The sequence below is a fragment of the Mirounga leonina genome, unplaced genomic scaffold, assembly GCF_011800145.1.
Source record: "Mirounga leonina isolate KUSES-001 unplaced genomic scaffold, KU_Mleo_1.0 Mir_201, whole genome shotgun sequence".
In the NCBI taxonomy this organism is placed as follows: domain Eukaryota; kingdom Metazoa; phylum Chordata; class Mammalia; order Carnivora; family Phocidae; genus Mirounga; species Mirounga leonina.
The window spans coordinates 22,562,057-22,568,338 of NW_023270504.1; positions in this window are offsets into that span (position 1 = coordinate 22,562,057).

A 6,282-nucleotide genomic window follows, 5' to 3' on the forward strand; every position below is an offset into this window, starting at 1 on the left:
GAAGAGACTGGCTTTTTTCCATTGCATGTTTTTTCCTGCTTTGTCAAAGATTATTTGACCATAGAGTTGAGGGTCCATATCTGGGTTCTCTATTCAGTTCCATTGGTCTATATGTCTGTTTTTGTGCCAGTACCATGCTGTCTTGGTGATCACTGCTTTGTAATATAGCTTGAAAATGGGCAACATGATGCCCCCAGCTTTGTTTTTCTTTTTCAACATTTCCTTGGTGATTCAGGATCTTTTCTGATTCCATACAAATTTTAGGATTGTTTGTTTCAGCACTTTGAAAAATGTCATTGGAATTTTTTTTTTTAAGATTTTATTTATTTATTTTGAGAGAGAGAGAGAGAAAGAGAGCATGAACGAGGGGCAGGGTCAGAGGGAGAGGGAGAAGCAGACTCCTCGCTGAGCAGGGAGCCCGACGCAGGGCTTGATCCCAGGACCCGGGATCATGACCTGAGCCGAAGGCAGATGCTTCACTGACTGAGCCACCCAGGCGCCCCTATGAATTCCATTTCTGACAAGGCAGGCTTCATGGCTGCGCAGCTTGTGTTATCCACGGGGCCCTGCACTTGGAAGGGTCCCATGCTTGGCTTAATATTTTGCTTTTGCTGTCTTGACATTCATAATAACTGTTAAACAAGAGGCTCACATTTTCATTTTGCACTGGGTCCTGCAATTTAGGAGGCTCGTCCTATCTTCTGGCAAGGCATCCCTTCACAACAGAGGAAGCTGTGGTTGAATGGTCAAAGACCTGGGTAGCTGGAATCACCATCTCCAATAAAGAGATTCATGTCATTGGAATTTTGATCGGGATGGCATTGAAGGTACAGATTGCTCTGGTTAGCATAGACATTTTAACAATGTTTATTCTTCCGATCCATGAGCTTGGAGTATTTTTCCATCTTTTTGTGTCTTCTTCAATTTCTTTCATGAGTGTTTTGTAGTTCCTAGAGTATAGATCCTTTACCTCTTTGGTTAGGTTTATTCCAAGGTATCTTATGGTTTTTGGTGCTATTGTAAATGGAATCGTTTCTTTAATTTCTCTTTCTACAGTTGCGTTGTTAGTGTATAAAAAGCAACTGATTTCTGTGCATTGATTTTGTATCCTGCCACATTACTGAATTGTTGGATGAGTTCTAGTAATTTGGGGGTGGAGTCTTTTGGGTTTTCTACATAAAGTATCATGTCATCTGTGAAAAGAGAGAATTTGACTTCTTCTTTGCCAATTTGAATACCTTTTATTTCTTTTTGTTGTCTGATTGCTGTTGCTAGGACTTCTAGTACTATGTTGAACAACAGTGGCCTGAGTGGGCATCCTTGACGTATTCCTGATCTTAAGGGAAAGGCTCTCAGCTTTTCCCCATTGAGGATGATATTCGCTGTGGGTTTTTCATAGATGGATTTTATGAGCTTGAGGAATGGTCCCTCTATCCTTATACTCTGGAGAGTTTTAATCAGGAAAGGATGTTGTATTTTGTCAAATGCTTTTTCTGCATCAATTGAGAGGACCATATGGTTCTTCTCCCTCCTCTTATTAATGTGTTCTATCACACTGATTGATTTGCGAATGTTGAACCATCCTTGCATCCCAGGGATAAATCCCACTTGGTCGTGGTGGATGATCCTTTTAATGTATTGTTGGATCCTATTAGCTAAGATTTTGTTGAGGATTTTGGAATCCTATTCATCAGGGATATCAGTCTGAAATTCTCCTTTTTGATGGGGTCTGGTTTGGGGATTAAGGTAATGCTGGCCTCATAGAATGAGTCTGGAAGCTTTCCTTCTGTTTCTATTTTTTGAAACAGCTTCAGGAGAACGGGTATTATTTCTACCTTGAATGTTTGGTAGAATTCGCCAAGGAATCCATCAGGCCCTGGACTCTTGTTTTTTGGGAGGTTTTTTATCACTGCTTCAATCTCGTTACTGGTTATTGGCCTATTCAGGTTGTCCATTTCTTCCTGTTTCAGTCTTGGCAGCTTATAGGTTTCCAGGAAGGCCTCCATTTCATCCAGATTGCTCAGTTTATTGGCATATAGTTGTTGATAATAATTTCTAATCATTGTTTCTATTTCCTTGGTGTTAGTCGTGATCGCTCCCCTTTCATTCATAATTTTATTAATTTGGGTCTTTTCTCTTTTCTTTTGGATAAGTCTGGCCAGTGGTTTATCAATCTTATTAATTCTTTCAAAGAACCAACTTCTAGTTTTGTTGATCTGATCTACTGTGTTTCTGGTTTCTAATTCATTGATTTCTGCTCTAATTTTAATTATTTCTCTTCTAATGTGTGGCTTAGGCGTTTGTTGCTTTTTCTCTAGTTCTTTAAGGTGTAGAGTTAGTTGGTGAATTCGGGATTTTTCTATTTTTTTGAGTGAGGCTTGGATGGCTATGTATTTCCCCCTTAGGACCGCCTTTGCAGTATCCCATAGGTTTTGGACCGATGTGTTTTCATTTTCATTGATTTCCATGAATTGTTTAAGTTCTTCTGTGATTTCCTGGTTGACCCAAACATTCTTGAGCAGAGTGGTCTTTAGCTTCCAAGTGTTTGACTTTCTGCCAAATTTTTTCTTGTGATTGAGTTCCAGTTTTAAAGCACTGTGGTCTGAGAATATTCAGGGAATAATCTCAATCTTTTGGTATCAGTTGAGACTTGATTTGTGACCCAGTATGTTGTCTATTCTGGAGAAAGTTCCATGTGCACTCGAGAAGAATAAGTATTCTGTTGTTTTAGGGTGGAATGTTCTGTAAAAATCTATGAGGTCCATCTGGTCCAATGTATCATTCAAAGCTCTTGTTTCCTTGTTGATTTTCTGCTTAGATGATCTGTCCATTGCTGAGAGTGGAGTACTGAGGTCTCCTACAATTAATGTATTGTTATCAATATGACTCTTTATTTTGGTTAACAGTTGGCTTATATAGATGGCTGCTCCCATGTTGGGGGCATAGATATTTACAATTGTTAGATCTTCTTGTTGGATAGACCCTTTAAGAATGATATAGTGTCCCTCTGTGTCTCTTATTACAGACTTTAGTTTAAAATCTAATTTGTCTGATATGAGAATTGCTACCCCAGCTTCCTTTTGAGGTCCGCTGGCATGGAAGATGGATCTCCATCCCTTCACTTTTAGTCTGGATGTATCTTTAGGTTGAAAATGAGTCTCTTGTAGACAGCATATGGATGGATCCTGTCTTTTTATCCAATCGGCAACCCTGTGCCATTTTATGGGAGTGTTTAAGCCATTCACGTTTAGAGTGATTATTGAAAGATATGAATTAATTGTCATCATGTTGCCTGTGAAGATCTTGTTTTTATAGATTGTCCCTGTAAATTCCTGTTGTAGATCACTCTTCGGGTCTTTCTATTTTTATAGAAGCCCCCTTAATATTCTTGCAGGGCCAGCTTAGTGGTCATATATTCTTTCAACTTCTGCCGGTCGTGGAAGCTTTGCATCTCTCCATCCATTCTAAATGAAAGCCTTGCCAGATAAAGTATTCTTGGCTGAATGTTCTTCTCATCTAGTACCCTGAATATGTCTTGCCAGGCCTTTCTGGCTTGCCAGGTCTCTGTGGATAAGTCTGACATTATTCTGATGTTCCTCCCTCTGTACGTAAGGAATCTCTTCCCCCTAACTGCCCTTAAGATGGTTTCCTTGGTTCTAAGATTTGCAAGTTTTACTATTACATGCCAGGGTGTTGGCCTGTTTTCCTTGATCTTAGGAGGGGTCTTCTCTGCCTCTAGGACTCGAATGTTTGTTTCATTCCCCAGATTAGGGAAGTTCTCAGCTACGATTTGCTCAAATACATCTTCTAGTCCTCTCTTTCTCTCTCCACTCCCTCTGGGATTCCAATTATTCTGACATTGGAATGCTTCATGGTGTCACTTATTTCTCTGATTCTATTTTCATGGATTCTGAGTTGTTTTTCCCTGGCCTCCTCTTTTCCCTTTTTGTCTATTATATTGTCTTCCAGGTCGCTTATTCTCTCTTCTGTCTCAGTTACCCTAGCTGTTGGATTATCTAGATTGGATTGGATCTCACTGATAGCATTTTTAAGTTCTGCCAGTTCACCTTTTATTTCTGTCCTTAGAGATTCTATGTTGCCATTAATTGATTTCTCCATTCTAGCCATTGTCTTCACCATTGTTAGCCTGAATTCCATCTCTGACATCTTGGTTATATGTGCATCCATTTGTAAATCTGCAGCATAAGTCATAATCTCTGAGTCTTTTCTATTTAGGGGGCTCTTCCTCCTAGTCATTCTGTTGATGGGTGTTTGAGGGAATGTATAGAGTCCAAATTATTGACCAGAACCCAGGCAAGATGCACCTGTTTTCTTGGGACCTTAGGGTTGCTGGCCTCTTGTTTTCCCAGCCTGTCTTCTGCGGGAGAGGCCTGCCGCTCTGTTACTCAGGCAACCCTGTTTGGGCGGAGTTGCCCTGTGCCCCTGTGGCAGGGGATGGGCTCAGCGGGAATCAGTCTTTGGGGCTTTTGTTCTCTGGCGCCTTTCCCTGGCGGCTTTCCGTGTCTCTTCTGCGAGTCAGAGCAGAGGAGACCATTTCCAACCCTCTGCCTCAGAGCAGAGAGATCGCAGTCTGTTCTTCAGTGAGCTCTCCAGGCCACACCATCTCCTTTTCTGTCCGTGTTGCTATAAACTGCAGCATCCTGGGTTGTGCATCCCTCCACAGTGCTCCCAGTCCTGCCTCCAGGTCGGGGCGCGTCTCTGCCCTTTGTGCTTCTAAAACCGCCAGCCCCTCCCAGTTCGTGCACACGGGTGACTCCACCGCTTGGGGTTCTGTCCCAGGGACTGCAGTTCGCATGCGCGTGACTCCACAGCTCGGGGTTTCCACCCGGGGGTTGCAGTTCACCGGCAAGATCCGGTGCACCGGGTTTCTGTCTCGGAGGCTGCAGTTCGCGTGCACGCGACTGTCGCTCCGGGTTTCTGTCCAGGGGGCTGCGGTTCGCGGGCGCGCGACCCCGCCAGTCTGGTTTTCCATCCTGGGGGCTGCCCTAAAGTTCTTTCCCGATGCTACGGGTCTGCGAGTCTGTGCCCCCTCTGTAGCGTGTGAGGCTGTCACTCACCGGTGGTGCAGGATCCCCATGGCCAGGCACCCTCCGGCTGCCGTTTATCCTCCGATATCTGCCCGCAGAATCACGGCTCCCCGCTTCGTACCTCAAAACCAACTGCCTGCGATATTCTGCTTGTAGAGATCCAGATCTTCTTACATCTCAGGCTGGTTTTGTGGGTGCTCGGAGTGGTCTGGTAGATATCCAGCTCAATTCTGGGGACCAGTTGAAATAGGGTCCCCTACTCCTCCACCATCTTTCCCCCCTCCTATATATGCATTTCTAATAGTCTTATGGATAGAATATTTTGATGATAACATAGGTAGAAATGTTCATTTCTCCCCAAACTTTTAGTATTCTTTCTGTCCCAAAATGGAAGGAATGATTTTGTTATCTGCATTTTATCTTGCATAATTTTGTTTTGAGTGATGGTAGTAGTGACCGGAGCTATATAGTCAAGGCCATCTAGGAGAGTTTAATCCTGTATTAAATGAGATTATTCTGTTCACATTTTTTTTTTCCTTTCATTTCTTTGTCTTCTACTTTCCTCTCCATTCTCATTTCCTTTTCCCTTCACAGTGTCCCTGTCAGAACAAATACGGCATTAATTCTGAAGCAGCTTGTAGGACATCAGCTGCCTCTCTGTAGATTTTTAATGTATTTATTGAAAGAGAATATCAAATCATTTGAAAATTCTGATGAGTACAGATTTGAAAAGAAAATTGTTTCCTGATAATCTAACTCTAGCCTAATAGCATTACCACCTTGAATATTGATGATACTATTCTGGGTACCTTTTAACTTTATTTTCCTTTTTCTCTTTCTGTTTTCTGTTTGTTAGGGGTGTGTAGGTGTGCATATGGCCATGATAGCGTCTGAGAAAGAGAGAAAATTGTTTTTGTTCTTGTTTTAGTAGTCAGCTTGAAACATAGCTTTCTTATCTTTGATTTCATCACCTTTAAGTTTGTCTTTCTAAACCTAGGATTGTTGTGTCTGAGCACATGTCTAAGCACATGTCTTAAATCATGTCTTTTAATTAATTAATATTCTTATCTCCTATGGCCCTGGAAGGACACTAGTTATGTATTACTCTTGAAACAATCGAAAAAATAGCCTCTTGAATATTTTTTTTGTTTGATGGGTATCCTCTATCAAGAAAATAGGAATCTATGAGCTTGTTACTTTTTTACATTTTAGTGAACTTCCTCTTTCTTCAGCA